Here is an 18195-nt window from a genome sequence, read left to right on the forward strand (position 1 = left end):
AAAGATTCTGCATTTGGTTCTTCCTCACCATTAAAAGAAGGACTCAAAAATGCCGGAGGTTCCCTCAAGTTTACTTGATGTGAGACACTGTAATTAATAATCAATAAACTAGAAAAAATCAGATCCTAAGATCACCAGTAGCATAAAAATGTCTCCAAAATGAACTAAATATTCAATAACCCATGATGTGAAGATTTATTTCTAAGGGCAAAAAAAATCCCCCATATGACTGGTAACATAAGCCAGGTTTTACCAGCAATAGGTGGCAGCATTTCTATTCTCTGGGCCACATTCTACATAATTGTACTGACTATTAATAGACAATAAAAAGACAATTGTTTTTTAAGGTCCTAGTGTAACTCTTGTTTTCCACTAGCAGATAAACTTGCTACAAATCTCTTTTGCCAGAGATAACAAACTCACATCTCTTCTTTTTTTAATAAATAAAAGAAAAAATAATAAAGTGACAAATTAATTTCTCCAAACTTAATAAAACTAATTTAATCATTTTGTGCAGGCCATCTGCTTCATGGATGCATATCTAACTGCATTTTCTACTGCCTGATAACTTGCTTAATTCAGTTAGCTCTTGTGACCCCACTTTTGTGTTCAGTTCTCAATGGGACCTTTCCTTGGCGGCTTCTGACAGCTCCTAGGCAGGAGCTGACTGAGCCAGAGGAGTGTTCCCCCATGGAGTGGCGATGCAACCCCTCTCCAGCTGGTGCCCCTCAGTGAATGAAGTTTTAAGGAGGGCAGCTAAGATGGCCGGAGTTTTAGTGGAACTGAGGCTGGACAATGGGTACCACTTAGCACTTCCTATGTGCCACACACTAAGCCCTTTATATGTGTTTGCCACATTTAATCCTCACAATCTTAGAGTTAGTTTCTGTGACTAGTCCCATTTTTCAGAGAAGTTAAAACACTTGTTTAAGGACTTATAGCCAGGTCCCAATACCAAGCTCATCTCACCCGACAGCCACCTGCCACTATGCGGGTAATTCACCATGACAGAGTGGCCACTCCTAAGTTGGCTTAAGCTGAGGCACCAATACCACAGTTAGTGGTTACCAAAGTAAGCAAGCGCAGGACAAATATGCAAAATGCAGAATTTCAAGGAATATCAAAGAGCCAGTTTCACAACTTTTCCTGCTGTATCAGATGGAGGATAGAAAAACAGGTGAACGTGTAGAGAGATAATTTTTTGAGAGGAGGTTATCATTGGAGAACACTGCTATGAGCACATCCTTTGCTCACCCACTCAAACCTAGTGGGTGGGTGAGAACTTCAGCAGGGTCACTGGGGAGCCTGCGGTGGATATCCCTGCAGTTAGGGATGCTGTGGCCTGAGGCCTGACTCCTGCCCTGAGAATCTAGAGGGAGAGAGAAGAGCATGGCTAATGGTTCAGTGGTAGCACCAGAGGATGGTTCCAGGCTGGGATTGGCCTGCAGCCCCCACCACTGGGGCAAAGAATTCAAAAGTCTCATTGGAGAGAGTGTGCACAGAGGTGCATTTTGGGTTCTAAGAAGGGACCCTAAATGTGCCCCAAAAAAGAAAGGCCCAGCTTTTAGCAGAGCAGGAAACCAGCTCAAGAAGGCAGCATCTAAATAAGCATCTTTGTCTTCTGTGTAGCTCCCTGGGGGTGGAGCAGGAAGGTGAGGGTGGAGGAGGCCAGCTGCTTTCACTCTCCTTCTTCAGGGTCCTGACCAGAATTCCAGTTTAGAGCTTTGGTTTGTATTGTGGAAGGGATATTCTAATTTGTCATATGAAACTATCTTTGCAAATTATCATGACCATCGGACTTTCTATGAATGAACAGAAAGGCCATGGGTTGCTGACGCCTTTACCCCCATGGCAGGGAAACTCCATGGGCTTTGTCCACAATCCATACATCACATTTGCCCCATATGCTGGTTACATAAGTAGTCTCAATTCTAGCTGTGCATCAGAGTCCATGGGGGAGCTTTTAAGAAACACAGATGCCTGGGTCCCATATTTGAAGCATGTGAGTCAGTAGGTTTGGATGACCATTTTTCTTTTCCCTTCAAGGATCTCAAGAGGATTCTGATGCCCAGGCAGGGTTAGCTATCATACCACACTCTACATAGAGATATATAGATAATTATCTCTGAAAGAGGAAAGAGGGGCATTTCATTGACACCCAAGTTACTTCTTAATATTTAGAAAATCTGTATTATATGGTGAGTGGGACAGCGAGGCTTAAGTGTTCCCCCAAAAGGAGGGTCTCTAGCATTGTTTTTTCTAATTCATCAAAGCATCAGCATACAAAGCCTCTATGAGATTACCAAAAGAAATTCCCCATCCCCTCTTTAGAAATGAATCTCCACTGTAAAAATAAAACAACTGAGATTCAGAGACACGATCTGCCCAAGGTCTAGTAGTTAACAAGAAGCGAAGTTGACATTCGACCAAGGTTTTCTGCTTTCAAAGACCAGGTTATCAATCATCATACCTTCGTCTTTCTAAGAATCAACACTGATATGAGAGATCAAGAGGTTCTCTCCCTGGCCCCAGGCCTGATCATGTTCCAAATTTTAAGTTGAAGAAATGCAGGTACTTGAGATGAAAGGGATCTGATGACAACAGAAGTGACTGATGCAGGATAATTTCCTACACAGAACTGCAATGTCAAGGCCACTAAGAAATAGTTATCACTTACAATGTAATATCCCTTTGATGGAGAAACAGAAGTCAGGAAAGGAATATTTTCCAATGAAACATTCACTGGAGAATTCAGCCATCTATAAAATACATTAGGTTATAAAGCCAGAAGGAATCTTGCCTGACATTTTAGGGCCTTGTTTATTTTCATATAAGAGTGTGGGAAAGAAACTCTATAAAGATGGAACACTGGTTACTACACTAAAGCAAATGCAGCATGAATGAGCTTTAAAAATTGCATGTTCAATCAACTACTTAACTCCAAGTGACTGAGCTATCAGGGGACAAAATAAATAAATAAAAACCTCTGTAGTGAAATTCCAGGTTCAGAAATCAGACACGCATGGTTTCATGGAAATTATCCAGGCTTTGATTCTAGGCAGAAGTCGGTTTGAATTCTGGCTCTGTCACTTATGAACTGACCTGGTGACTCTGGGATAGCAGTTTAACCTTTTGACCCTCAGTGTTCTCTTCTGTGAAATGGAGATGTGAATGCTCTGGTTTAGAAGGACGTTGTGGGGATGAGAAGTACATTTGGTAAAGTCCCAGCAGCCACAACACAAGCGTTCCTCAAGATTATCTTTTGAAGAACCTAGATAAACATGGTTAGATATTTCAAATAAATGGAAAGAGACAGCCTGATAAGGAAAGGCAGCTCACAGCTCATGAAATTTTAATGTCAGTGACAGTTCAGGTTTGGCCCTAGTCAATAGGAACCATAAATAGCTGTCACCTAATGGCCATGTCCTCTTGAAAATAGGTTATTCGTCTGAGTCCATCTCCCAGAGGACAGCTGCAAATACCATCAATACTGGCACTAAGCAACAGCCTTATTTATAGCCAAGGGACAGATTCCAAAGATAGAAGAAGTCATGGACACTGAACCCCCATCTCCAAATTCTCATTCCTAGAGGACTGAGAGGTGTGGCTGGAGAGTAGGTCTTAGAGGAATGCCTGTGACAGTGGAGAAACTGTTAATAAAAGTGACAAAAACTAAAAATAAGAAGAGGTCTGAAAAAAGAAGCCATGAGGGAAGAAAATGTAAGTAGTGCTACATATGCCTGGCTTTGCTGAATCAGCCATCACTCATCATTGAGACTGCCTCATCTCTCAGCTCACACTTAATCTTTAAAAATTGGAAGACCTATCAGAATCTGTCAGTATGCATCCAGATTCAAATGAGGGCCAGAAAGTCTTCCCTTGGCCACCCCTGCCTTGAAACCATTCCCAAGCACCTACAGAACCAAGTCCTACTTCCTTAACTTGACTTTCAAGAACTGCCACTTAAGCAGGTGCCCTGATTTCCCACTCCTCCCTTTCACTTCAGCCCAATTCAACTACTGGTGATTCCTCATAAAGAACCAACTCTTTCCAGCCTCTGGGCCTTTACTCCTGCAGTGGGAATGCACAGTCTTCATAAACTGGGATCCTACAGGTTTCTCAAAAAGCACTGGGTTAGAATGCCACTCTTCATCCCAAACTTTTCCTTGGCCTTTTCATCCAGTTCCTTACATGTCTTATCCCCTATTTCACATGTTAAAGTCTCTAACAGCAGGATCTATGATCATTATCTCCAAATCCCCTTGTAAGTTTCATGTCAACTCAAGTGCCAATAAATGTTTATCAGATGGATGGATGGATAAATAGATGGATGGAAGGACAGATAGAAAAATGGACAGATTTGATGGATTACAAAGAAACCACCAAAGGAACACATTATCCACTATGTCATTGTCATTGAACACAGCCAGGAGATGGAATGTCCTGGTTATCACAATACGCTGATTAACAGAATGCTCCTCCCACAAGACCATCCACAGATTCAACCACTGATAACTGACCTTCTCAAGATTAAAATAAGATCCACCCTGAATTTCAAATGGACTAAAAAAGACTGTCTCTTGTTGATGATTCATTCAGCACTTACATATCTTGCAAGACTTGGGGCTGGAAATTGCAATTGCCACTGCACTGAGGTATGTGAGAGGGATGACTTACAAAGAGTACTGATTAAAATAATCCTAGATAACTAGACATACACTTGGTGAAGTTGTAATTGAAAACGAATAATTTTTTTCCATATTCCCTTCTTCAATGGAGACCTATAAAATGAGTATGAACGTTATCTATTTTCAACCAGATGACCCTAACAAATCTCCAGAGACATGAAGGACACACACACACACACACACACACACACACACACCTGCTCTCTTAAGTGCATGAGGTCTGGCTCTTCTCATTGACCTAATGAGTAGACCTGGATTCAGAAAGTCAGTAGTAAAAGTCATTAAGCAAACTGGCCACAGATCACCTTATACCATATCACATTTGTCTCACCTTTCATCCTAGCCACACCCCTTTCAAGCTCTACTCTACCCTTGTCAATTGTTCCTAGACAAGGGCCATGTTTGTTTGACCACTTTCCAATTTGATAAGCCACAGATGGGGCGAGGCAGAGGAAACACACGTCAAACAAGTCAGATTGCTATTACTTTTAACTTGCCTTTTTCAAGCTCTCAGGTAGAAGAACTGGTTCTGCTGCATGCAGAATTTTTCCATTGCAAAAGCAGGGTGAAGAATGAGGGGCTTTCCTGGACTATACATTATCCTCTACCATTGGGGGAATCACCAAGGGCTCATTTAAGAGTTTCCTCTCACAAGCACCTTCCCTGCCCCAGGGCATTCTGCTCTATCTCAATTAATTATATGCAGCATCTCAATGAAGCCTCACAATATCCTATGAGGCAGGGATGACTAATTCCATTTTGCAGATGAGGACACTGACACTCTATAGAGGTAAGTAACTTGCCTAAGCCACGGACAGGATTTGGACACATATCTGAAGCTCTGTTCCCACAATTTCGTGGAAAAAGTGGAAGGATGTAGCATTTCATGCTGCCAAATGCTTTCTTGGCCCCTAAGGCAGCCTCTGCAGTGTGAGGCATTCTCTGCTAAAGGGCATTAAAGGGTGAGCAGATACTCACCAGAGGGAGCATCTCCCTGCCTGCATTTTCAAGACAAAGCTGATGTGCTCTGTGTGATCAGAGACTCCATCTGAGTTCAACAGATGCACTGGAGATTCTGTTGTGTAGTTTTGATATCCAGCACAGCACAACATGCCCACCTGGGAATATTTTGGTGCCAAGAATGAACAGAAGGGAATGCACTGCAGAAATATTAACCTTGGCAGCCTCCTGCCACAGTAAACCACTGGTTGAACTTTAATGAAATTTTGCACAAGAGCAGAAACATCTGTATTGCCGATAAAAATAAACCCCAGCCTGGAACACACAACTGTCTCTGCGCAAGAACGCGACAAACCTGGAAACGAATGGAAAGGAGGCCCTTCTCTGTGATCAAAATGGCTGTTTATAACAGAGAGGAAGCAGCTGCTCCCCTCTGTCTGTCTTCCTAGTTAGGGTTAATGGCTTCTTGGGAAAGAAAATATATTCTAAATTTGTGCATCTGAGGTTTTCCTAGAAGGCTGATTTGTGTGGGAGAGCAGAGGTCCTGCAAATTGCCTGTCCCCATTGACTCTCTCATCCCCACAAAACCATTCTCCAGGATGAAAAAACATTTATGTAATTTTTTTTTTTTTTTTTTTTTTGAGAGACAGGGTCTCACTCTGTCACCCAGGCTGGAGTGCAGTGTCATGAGCACAGCTCACTGCAGCCTCGAACTCCTGGCCTTAAGTGATTCTCCTGCCTTGGTGATGTACTATTCTTAACCAATACTGGCACTATAAGGCCTAATTGCTTTAAGTATCTAAATAACTCATCCAAAACCAAAATTAAGAGCATGGACATTAACTTATGTAAAAGATGCAAGAATAAGAGGCCAGTTCAGAGATCACAGGTGGCTGGGGGAGGCACAGCAATCACATGAAGTTACTACACAGTGTGGCATGTTCCTCTAGGTAGTCTTTCTTTAGAAAAAAGAGCACAGGCCCTCCTGGAACCCAGAATCAGAGAATTCTGTGAATGGAAGAGGCCAGCCAAGCCCTCTAGCCCAATCCCACTCCTCTTTGATGCATGAATCCCTTGCACAAGCTCCATGCCAAGTTTCCCTAAACTGCCAGTGGTAAAAACCTTCTGACCTCCTATGAGAGCCATTTGGCACTAATCTCAGAAAACTCTACCTCCAACTGAATTGAATTTTGGTCCCAGTTTGGTGAAGAACCCCAGTGATTAATCCTTCTAGCCCTTTGGAGATAAAAGGTGGCATAGTGTCTCTTGCGTGAGTCATAATATCATAAAAGAGTTTCAAATAAATACTCTTCATAGAACAAAGCTTTGGTTCTCTCACCACCCTGGCTATTCTCCTCTGGACAAAGGTGATGATGGATAAGGTCGGCAATGATAATTATTAAAATAAAAGCAATGATTTTAGCTCTCATTAAGCACATACTGTGTGGCACACACCATACTACATGCTTTATATGCAGTTATCATTGAATCCTCACAACAACCCTGGGAGTTCAGGACTATTATCCTCTTAATTTCACATTTTGAAGAAATAGGAGCTCACAGGTGATGTAACTTGCCCAAAGTTACAGAGCTAGTAAATGATGGTGCCTGGATTTGAACTCAGACTCAGCCAGAGGCTGCCCTTCTTTGTCACCATGCCTCCAGAAGATGGGGGCATATTCCAGCTCAGCCACATCCTCCCAAAGTAGTCCCCTGTGGCGTTAGCCTGGCTCACGATCCTCAGGGCTTGGAGGTCCATGTGCCTGACCCTATACTTCCACTTTCAGGTGGAGGCCGAAACTGCCTTGCTCTACTGAAAAGAAAAAGATCCAGGGAGACGTAAGCCTCAAAGAGGGAAGAGGAAAAGGAAAGTGGGAGGCAGTGAGGACACATTTTGTATCATTTAGCAATGCTGGGCTTGGAGAGGACACAGCAAAGGGAGAGGTGCCTGAGGAGGACAGCAGAGGGCTGGCAAAGGACTCTGCCTTTTGGGAGACCCAGTTAGTCAGATCAAAGAGGAGAGGGGCAATCTGCTGCCCACAGGCAGGGGGCAGGCCGCATCACCACAGACTGACTTTGTGTCTACCATTTTCCATTCCCTAAACTGGGATGGGGTCCTGCTGTTGCCAAACTGGTTGGACTAAGTCACAGACAGAAAAAATGACCTGTCTGGCTGCCACATCCCTGATCAAAGCTGACTCATTTCAAAGGCGAACTGTCAGCAAGTTGGGAGATTGTAATCAGACAACGAAAAATAAACTATACGGTTACTTCAGGGGTTAAAATACAAAACCTCCCTAAAAAAATAAAGTTATCTTTTGTGCTTTTGAAATGTTCAGTCCTAACAACCCCATGAGGAAACTTATCAGGAACTAATTAAAGAATACATCTGGGTCCTGAGGTAAGACCTACTGTTCATTTGGCCTCACGCCTTGTCTAGGATGGGGAAATTTTCTGAAGCTTAAATAAATGACCCAAGGCTAGAGACCAGACTAGCATCCCAGGTGTTTGGAGAGCCCAATGTTGCTTCCATACACCTTCACATTTTAATCATGGTGCAATGAAAACACAAAAGTTCCCAAAAGATACACACATATACACATATTTATCTATACACACATGCATACAAACATATACACACACACACCCCCACACACCCACTCTCCTTTTTTTCTCTCTTTTTAGAAAAACAAATAATCGTCAAGCTATCAAGTTGGAGCACACTAAGCTTGCATTTCAAGATAATTTGGTTTAAGATTCCTTTAGAAGCTGGATTTTCAGAGTAACATGATTTGGTCAAGAGAGGGATTTTTTTGAGCAGGTCCTAGGGTGTCTACTTAGAAATGGGAAGAAGAATTATTTTACATTTGATATGTTGAAGAGAATGGAAGTTTTTCTTGCTTCTCAAACCATGAGAGACTTGAAAACTTCTATGAAGCCCATACATGTTCCCAGGAGGGGACAGCCTTGCCTGGTCTCCTGGAAGTCAACTGGAATCCTCTCTCTGTGTGAGACTGTGGGCTGCTCCCCAAGTGCTAGAATATCCAGAGAACCCCACAAAGCCCAGACTTGTCAGAAGTGGGCCCAGCCCCACTCTCCCCATACAGAACTGCCAGCGAGGACAGCAAACTCCAGTGTGCAGGGAGGAGCGTCAGTCTAGCTAGTGGGGAGGACAGAGGTGCAGTGGGGACGATGGATAGGAGAGGTTGGGAGAAGCACTGTGAAACCATCACTAATGTCATACCTGCATTAATCAAACAAAGTGTGTCAATTTAATAGAAGATGAGGGGCTCCCTTGAGCTCCAGGAAACTGCCAAGATGCATTTTCCTATTCAAGTTTGCAGCCCTGGGCTCAAACCCAGGGACAGTTAAAATAATTTCTCCATCAAATTACTCTTGTGAAAAGGAGCATGTTCCAGCCTCCTAGCTGAAGAAAGTCACTTAAGTCCATATAAAGTAGAGTCTCTCAGGGCTCTGCTCTCCCCACCAATATATGTGGAATATAGCAAGTGGGAGGCAAAGACAGGAAAGAACAGAGTGGGTGTGGGGGGGTGGGTTCCAAAAAGCATCCACACACCTGACCTCACTATCTCTATTGCACTTGGGACTCTATTCCCTTAACGGTTTGCACATGCTCTGCAGGAAAAACAAGTAAATGCTGGGCTGTCCTGGCAGAGGCAGGTGACAGACTTTCTGAAGCTCAAGGGTTGCCCAGGAGCTTCTGAAGCAGCAGTTCTTCACCCCACACCCTCCCCGCCCCCATCGCACACCACTATAACAGGCGTCCTGGCCAGTTGCAGCCCCGCACCTAATTTGGGAGATACCGGGTTCATTGTACAGGGCAACTGATTCCAAATCTCACACTGTCTGCCCACACTAAGATTCACTGGATAGTTCTATCTATTCACCTAGGGTTGTTACTTTTTAGTAGGGTTTTGGTGACAGGGACACAACACTGAGCATTTGTAGAACTAACTCAGTGAAGGTCTGTAATCTGGAATGCCCTCCTCACTCTTCCTTACCTTTCTAAGTCCTATGAAAATGTCCTATGCTGGTAGTTCCCCACCTGTGGGCCCAGAATCCCTGGAGTTCTTGCAGGTGAAGCAGTAGGGTCTCTTGGAATTCATGTGGGCATAAGAATGCTTTCAATCAATCAGCAGGAAAAGGCACATCTGCTAGTGTCGGCCCTCAATGGTTGCTGAAGTTGCTTCATGCCACTCTTCTGTTAGGACTTTCAATATCATCCTGCTAACCTCAAGATAAAGTCCCAGCTCCTGACACCTTGGCATGGTCTTGCAGGACCCAGCCTGTGCTCACCTCTCCTCCTTAACCACCTCGTGCACTTCCTCTGAGCAGAGTGGAGGGGATGTGTGCTAAAAGGGTTACAAGAATACTAACTGGGGTAGTCCTGTTATTTCAGTTCTGTAAATTTAGGGATTTTGTTTCCAGGAGTCCATAGATTCATAGGTCGAAGTCAGGCATTGCCAGGAAAACTATAGGCTTTGAAGTTAGTTAAACCTAGATTTTAAAATCTCTACCATCCACTTGGTAATGCCAGGCAAGTTACTTAATATATCAGAACCTTGCTTTTTCTCTATCTGTAAAATGGGTACATGTGAAGGCATCTATGACATAATCCATGTAAAGCATCTGACACGGTATTTGACACAGTATCAGTTGTAGATCCCCAAAATACCAACTCAGGCTTCCAAAGTCGAGTTAAACTAAAACAGTACTTTATCCACAGTCAGAAACAAGCATGAGGGCTCCCGGTGGCCAGCCTCCCTTCCAACAACTAGTGTCATTTCTAGTCATCCTCATTCATGCACGAATCATCCCCTCCCCACATCTTTTTAAAGCCATTTTCCCACAGCAGAGGAGATTGGCAGTGATGATTTCAAACTAGATTTATGAAAACCCATAACTAGAAGATTAAAATTCCAAATGTCATCTAGATAAGATGTGCCAGATGCTTGGAGAACTGCAAAAGCTTCAAGCTCTCTGCACTGGCAGAGAAGTTGGAGCAGTCAAGCAGTCATGTCTGAGCACTTCTCTTGGTGAGAAGGGAGTGCACTTCTGTCTATTACTGGAAGGAAGAGCCACATTTTAACTGGACTGAGTAGGTACACTGCATCTGCTAGATGAACCATCAGCTGGTGTTTGGTGTGGACTTCAATTCACTGGGAGACAACTGTGATCTGGACTGGCTCACTGGCCTTCCTCTGGGTGGGTCTGGAATGTGTGTCTATCTATGCTGAGGCCTTTACTAGAGACCAGAGGGAGGGGATCACTCCATGGCCACTAGGAAAGAAAAGCCCTGGAGGTTACATCATCAGACATCAACTGATTTAAGCTGGTCAGAACCATCTCCCACAGATCCCAACAAGCTGAAAAGGAAAGGTGAAAAGTATTTCCAGAACTCATACCATATGCATGCCCACCAGGGTGAAAGCTTTATACCGGTGACTTCATTGAGTCCTCAGGACCACCTGAGGAGGGACACTGTTATCCCTCCTGTACAGAAAGGAAAACTGGTGCCCAGGGAAGCTAAGAAAGATGCCCATGTTCTATAAGCTCCCAACACAAACTGGCAGAGTAGGGATTCAAAGCAGATATTTCTGAATTCAAAAATCCATCCATTGTCCAAGAACTGGCTCCTTCCAACCAGAGCCGCCACATCTCATTGTCTGTGTCCACAGAAGCTGGCTCGCTCCCACTCACTGTCATGACCAGAGTGTCTCAGGTCAGAAGGCCAATCAAATCTTCCACATCATGGTCAAGGCATTAAAAAACAGCACAGAAAAGAAAAAGAGAGAATGAGTGGCATTTACAAGTTGAGCCTTGGAAATAGTCTAAGATAAAAACTCTCCATGAGTGAAAGAAAAATGCTTTTCAGAAAGAACCTACTCTTAGCCTTCTGAACTGTGCAATATGGGGATGGGAGGAGGTGGAGAACATAATTGCAGCTGAAATGGATGGCAAATGCCAATAGACAATAAAAACCACTGGTGGCCAAACCAAGAGCCTAAAACCACCTGAGATTCAGGAATTGCTAGGGAAACAGTTCATGCTCTTTGAAAAGCCAATAAAGACCAGGAGGTGGGGAGGGGAAGTGGGGGCACTCATCTACTGCTCTTGTCTCCTAGCTGCTCTCTGATTCTGGCCTTTTCTCATGCCAACCAGGCCCACATTCTCCTGCTCGATCCTCTACATGCCTCCATCACATCACTCTCTGGCTCTCAAACTGCCAGTGACCCCTCATACCATTTGAGATAAAGTTCAGCATCCTTAGCCTGGCACTCAGGACTCATCATATCCCTGCCTCAGCCTCACCTGGTTTCTGCAATATGGAGTTGGCAGGGGATGGAGGAGAAGAAAAGTGGGGGCCAAAATGGATGCCGAGTGCCAAGAGACAATAGAGCCATGGGGAGACTACCTAATCAGAGAAAGTGTGCAAATCTCAGCTACATGGTAATAAGCAGCAAGTACCAGCAAGGCCACAGGAAGAAGAGAATAGAATTGGCTTAATCTAGATCTTGCAGAATTCTGCTCAGGGTGTGTAGGGGCATGTGGTAGTAAGGTTTGGATGAGAAACAGTCAGAGATGGAGTGGTGCAATGCTACCAACTTATCTCCACCAGCCTTCCCTCCACAGAGAGGTGGTATGGCTTAGCAACTGGGCACACCGGTTTCAGGACCAGCCTGACCTTTGTTTAGCATCATGGCTCAGCTGCCTAATAGCTGTGTGACCTTGTCAGGGAGGAAGATTACTTAGGTTCTCTGAGGCTAAAATGGGAAGAAATAACATTCAGATGAAGAACTAAATTACTGCATGTAAAACATTTTCAGTACAATGTATGGCACCAAGAAAGGGTTCACAATAAAGAAGGTTGAGGATTTTCAAGTCCTCATGCCAGCAGACAGGTTTGTTTAATTTGAGTTCTGTCAATGAGGTGCACCTGCATGAGGAGTGCGGCACAGGCCCTCATTCTTGTTGTAATACACATTAGGAGGGTCTGGTTGAACTCTTGGTTTCAAGGTCAAACTACTATAGATGAGCACCCCTAGATCTAACTTCTGTTCTTCGTAACTTCTCATTTCTTTTCTTCTAGAAATTCTATAAGTATCCAACTTCCTGTATGAAATATCTTCTTGTTTGAGGTACGAAGAATGGTTCCTAGTTCCTGGACTATCCCCCCACTGATGAATTCCCTAATTTGCTATTTAGCTCCTTAAGCTCAGTAACTACATACTATGTATATGCAGTTCAGTGCTTGGCCCTACTCTTAGCAGCTGCTCACTACATGAGTCCATAAGGAACCCAGATTCATTTTCATTCAGGAGCCAGCTAAACCAAAATGGGTTTCTCAAAGCCACTACAGTCTGTGGAACTAATAAATGAAAGTATATATTGCCTAACCATGCCTATGGCCAAGCAGGGCTCAAAGTATCTACAAAACCTTTTGCTGGGCAAAGAAATAACCACAATTTGTCCCATGGCAAACTGGAAGGACAAAAGCAGATCTGTCACTGAGACAAATCTTCATCACACTTTCCAATCAACATGAGGAGGCAAATTTAGCACAAAGTGTTAGACTAAAACTTTCTGACCATTCTGTGAGCTTTAGTTTGCATTCCCATTCCCCTGTCTTCCTTTCTCTCTGGTCAATAAGAGTTAGACTTACATTATAAAACTCTGTTTCACAAACTGCAGTAGATGAACCACTCATGGTATAATCTGTAAGATTTCAGACTGTACACTGGTGAACATCTTAATAGCTATATATTTATTTTTATGATTACTTTCTATTTTGCCCAATACTGCTTCTGCATTTACCACTAGAATATTGTTTCCTCTTTATTTAAATTTATACAGATTAGGTAGTCAGTTTGAAGGAAACAAGTAAATAAGGGGCATAAGTGATAGACAAATAAGGCAAAAATTCTAAATATGCCATAAGAATGATAAGCTTGGGTGACATTGACTTAAATCAAATCTTACAAATAAATGTTCTGGGGAATTCCAAATATCTAATCTATTTGGCTTATCAGGACAGCAGTATGAGATGGCTCTAAGAATGTTCACAATTCATTTTAAATAACTTCTGTCCCATTTCTCTTCTCAGGCCCTTGGGAATAGTTTGGTCTTACAGGAAACTGTTAGAAAGAGTCAGGAATTTCAATAGCCTTGCACTGTGGCACTGGACAGGTTATTCAGCCTTGTTTGCCTGCACTCCTGTACCTGGGAAAGGAAGCTACTGAGTATGCCTACTCCATAAGGTACTGAGTACAGCAGAAAGACGCCACTAGGCCTTTTAAATTAAATCATTAATTTCAATGGTTGTCTTTATTGCAATTGTTTTCTTTCAATTCTGTTTTCGAGATACATACATTCCTAGAGTTGAGGGAGAGGAAAGATTTGCAATAAATTATTCAAATAAATGAATATTAACTGGGAAAAGCCACAGAGCCATGGCTGCAGAGGTAAGTTTACCTCAAGGATACAAATTCACAATTATGTGAGGGAAAGGAGGTTGGCATTTTCTCTCTAGTCATCCCATAAAAATGCTACTAGCACTTAGGTCTCTCCGCCCAAACCCATTACAAGGGGGCATAACAGGAAAGATCAGGAACAAAGCCAAGGAAGTAACTCACTGCTAACAGGACAGAATGAAGCCACATTCTCTGTGGACCTACCATGGTCATTTTTAGCTCAGATGTCACAAAATATATCCTAGAATGTTTGAGAAGAGAAAAGGTCTTCTGGGGAAAATCGTTGTTATATTCACTGTAAATACCATATTGACTCAAAACGGTTTTGTAAGATCTGAGTTGGGTTCTTCAGCAGCTATAAAGATGTAAGAGACTGGAAATCTATCCACAAGAGTGGGATCTCAGAGACGATGTGAGAAAGATGACGCATTATAACCAGTGTGACGACGATATATGGACTGTGGGACCCTAACAACAGTTCAGGGAGAGGAGGAACCGTCGCTGGCTTAGGTGGAGTGAGAAGGAAGACTCCTTACAACGCCGAGCACAGGCGTTACTTTTCAAAGGACCCTGCTCAAGTCATTTGTCATTCATTCATTTGATGAATATTTATTAGGCCCTACCTTTGAACCAGATATTCTGTGAAATACCAGAAATTCAGTAGAAAAAAATGCAGACATGTCCCTATGTCATGGGGCTTATCTACAAGCGGAGTGAGGCAGATGATAAACAAGTACACATACCCCTAAACGAGGCGATTTTGGTGTGTGATGCACCCTGAAGGAAGTGTGTGGTGGACATGAGGTAGAGACTGAAGTGGACACTGTTGGGGGTCCTGGTGGCCTCTCTGAGGATAAAAGGAAGAAGGAAGCATCATGTGAAGAGCCAGGTAAGAATATTCTGGAAAAGGAGAACAGCCAAGACAAAGGCCCTGAGGTGGGCGCCTTTGGCTGAGGAAACTTGGGATGATGTCAGGAGGAAGACAGGGGCCAGATGATACGGGGCACTCCAGGCCAGGACAGGGGGATCGGATTTTATTCTATGTTTCCTTGGGTAGCCAGGGAAAGGTTAAAACAGGGCACAACACAATCCGATTTAAGTTTTCTATAGGTCACTCTGGCCACCTATAGGGAGAACGAACAGAGAAGCAGGGTTGGGAGCAGAAGCAGGAAGCCCAGGCTACTGGAACAGTCCAGGTGCAAGAGGCCCGGGTCAGGTGATGGCAGCACAGACGGAAGGAAGTGAAGAAAACCAACTCACAAAGAGTGCTAGTGCTGGGCAAGCTTTGGCACTGAATCAATACTTCCCCAGTGAATACATTATAACTTGGCTGGAATTTTAGCTGATTTGATTGGCTTTTCTAAATTCAATCATCATAAAAGTTAAGACGATTATATACATATCCAATAACTCTAAATCAGAGGTGGAAAACAAAAGTATCTTCAAACTTGACAATAATCAGCTGTTGTGACACATGCATTGAGACAAATCCAGGGAAGCACCTCTAACCATCCAACCTTTCTTTCTTTCTTTCTTTCTTTTTTTTTTTTTTGAGACAGAGTGTCACTTATTGCCAGGCTGGAGTGCAATGACGTGATCTCGGCTCACTGCTACTTCTGCCTCCTGGGTTCAAGCAATTCTCCTGCCTCAGCCTCCTGAGTAGCTGGGATTACAGGCTCCCTCCACCACGCCCAGCTAATTTTTGTATGTTTAGTAGAGATAGGGTTTCCCCATGTTGGCCAGGCTGGTCTCGAACTCCTGACCTCAGGTGATCCACCCACCTCGGCCTCCCAAAGTGTTGGGATTACAGGCATGAGCCACTGCACCAAGCCTCTTTCTTTCTTCTTCTTCTTTTTTAATGGCTCACTCAAAACTGAGCTGTCAGGCGCTCCCTGTCTTCCACTGCCTTCCCTCCACCCCCATCCCTCACAACCCAAGTCTCAAAGTTAAGCACCTAAAACCTCCCCCAGAACAAACTGTAACTTCCAAGGAAGAATGTGCTCTGGCATGATGCTTCAGTAAACCCAGAAGGCACACTGAGATAAGAGTATTAAGGGTACCTATTAATGAAGCCGGAAGTTTCAAATAAAGCAGAAGAGATGTCCCAAAGGGAGACATAAACCAGAGCCTGTATCCAGGCAGAGGCTGAGTGAGTTCTGTAATTGCTGGCAGGTTTGCAGAGAAGGCCTTTGCCTCCCAGCTTCCTCAAAGAGCAGCAGAGTCACAGCAGCAGGGAGGAGCAGAGGTTTTCTCTTTCCCTCTGGAAGCCTGAGGTGCATACATTTAGGACACGGATCTTCAGTGGGCTCAGGAAAACCTTTCTCATTTACAGAGAGTGCTCTCCCCTGCAGCAGACCAGGGGGTCAGGCTTGGCACGAGGAGCCAATGGGCTGGCCAAACCCTTCAGAGGGCAGGAGGAGGGGGCAATGCCCCACTACTTAGAACAAAATCCCCCTGGCAGTGAGAGTTTTGACTTCCAGAAGACATTATGGGAGAAGGGAGAGGCAAAGGGACCCATGACAGGGAGGAATGTCACTGGCACAGAGCTCCTAAAGCCTGGGACCTGGACCCAAGTATATGTGTGTTGGAGAGACATGCAGAAAGGAGGGTCTCCTGTCAGTCTCTACATTTAATCACCTCCCACCACCACTTTGGTATATAAATTGCCATGCATGTATATAAAGGTATATAAACTGTCACACATGTGCACAACAATCACCCTCCTCTCCCCCACCATGCCCAGGACAGTCCTCTCAGGAGGGCTCAGCACTGGTGCTGCACAGAGCTGGTGGAAGAAACGGAACACTTGCAAAGCATCTCCTGCGGCCAGGCACTCTGTTAGCACCTATGCTCACACATGTCTACCATATAGCCCCTCTAAAAATCATCTTAGGTGGAGAGGAATGACCATCTCCATACTAGAGGGGAGTAAATGAAGGCCGAGAGTCATGTAAGCAGTGCTTGGTGAAGCTGAAATTTGAATGAGTCCTGTGCTTTCCCCACACCTAGCTGCCTTCCTTTCCCGCCAGGCTTTCTTCTGGGGAGACTGAGTGCCCGCTCTCTGGATGGTTATGGCCTGAGACTCCAACCCAAACACTCGGCTTGCCCCAAGTGCTTACCAAGCTTGAGAAAGGCAACCAGTCACAGATGTTCTCACATGGAATTAACTCTTTTAGGGAGGAAAGAACTCTGCAGCACCTCAACTCTGCTACCAAGTGTATTTACCAACAGCAATGGGATGAGGTCTCTCTCATGTGCAGATTAAGATGCTCCTTTGAACAGCTCTCAGGCACAGCTTCTTCCTGTCCTGCCAGCATGTGCTCCCCAGGGGCTCCACACCTGGGCCAGGAAAGGAAAGGAACTTGGCGGGCTTGACCTGTTCAGAGGCCCCAGCAGATTGGTGGGTGCAGCACAAGGGGCGGGCTGGATAGGGAAGGGGAGGAGCTCAAAGATGCGGTTCCAACGCCATGCCCTCTTGCCATTTGGCAGCTGGTGAGGTGGTAATGGTTAACCTGGGAAGGTGCTTCATCCTCCTCTGCTGTCCTTGACGTGAGTGATGTCCACTTGGGGAGGACTTGTCTGCAACCAGGGCCTGGCACAGTTCCTGGCCGAGAATGGTTAAGGATATAGTTTTCAAGCCAGATTTTTCTTTTTTTTTTTTTTTTTTTTTTTTTTGAGATGGAGTCTTGCTCTGTCGCCCAGGTTGGAGTGCAGTGGTCGGATCTCAGCTCACTGCAAGCTCCGCCTCCCGGGTTCAGGCCATTCTCCTGCCTCAGCCTCCCGAGTAGCTGGGACTACAGGCGCCTGCCACCTTGCCCGGCTAATTTTTTTGTATTTTTTAGTAGAGACGGGGTTTCACCTTGTTAGCCAGGATGGTCTCGATCTCCTGACCTCGTGATCCGCCCGTCTCGGCCTCCCAAAGTGCTGGGATTACAGGCTTGAGCCACCGCGCCCGGCCGCCAGATTTTTCTGAGTTTGAAATTGTGGCTCTCCCTCTTACTAATGAACTCTGGGTAAATTATCATCTTCTGAGACTTAGTTTCCTTATGTATCAT

At 44.4% G+C, this 18195-nt stretch overlaps 1 protein-coding gene across 7 annotated transcripts in view; it reads right to left on the bottom strand.

Moving 5' to 3' along the window:
• The window catches only part of NAV2 (neuron navigator 2), a 409147-nt gene that overhangs the window by 310760 nt on the left and 80192 nt on the right, over nt 1-18195 (bottom strand). Inside the window, exon 1 of one of the 7 annotated variants that reach the window (XM_077964835.1) lies at nt 17260-17477. The exons of 5 other annotated variants lie outside the window; for them this stretch is intronic. The gene's annotated coding sequence lies outside the window, so the exon portion shown is untranslated. Of the gene's footprint in view, nt 1-17259; nt 17478-18195 lie in introns of those variants that run through there. One more of the 7 variants, XM_077964836.1, reaches the window with a different exon arrangement.

Source organism: Macaca mulatta, chromosome 14 (genome assembly GCF_049350105.2).
Source record: "Macaca mulatta isolate MMU2019108-1 chromosome 14, T2T-MMU8v2.0, whole genome shotgun sequence".
Lineage (NCBI taxonomy): Eukaryota > Metazoa > Chordata > Mammalia > Primates > Cercopithecidae > Macaca > Macaca mulatta.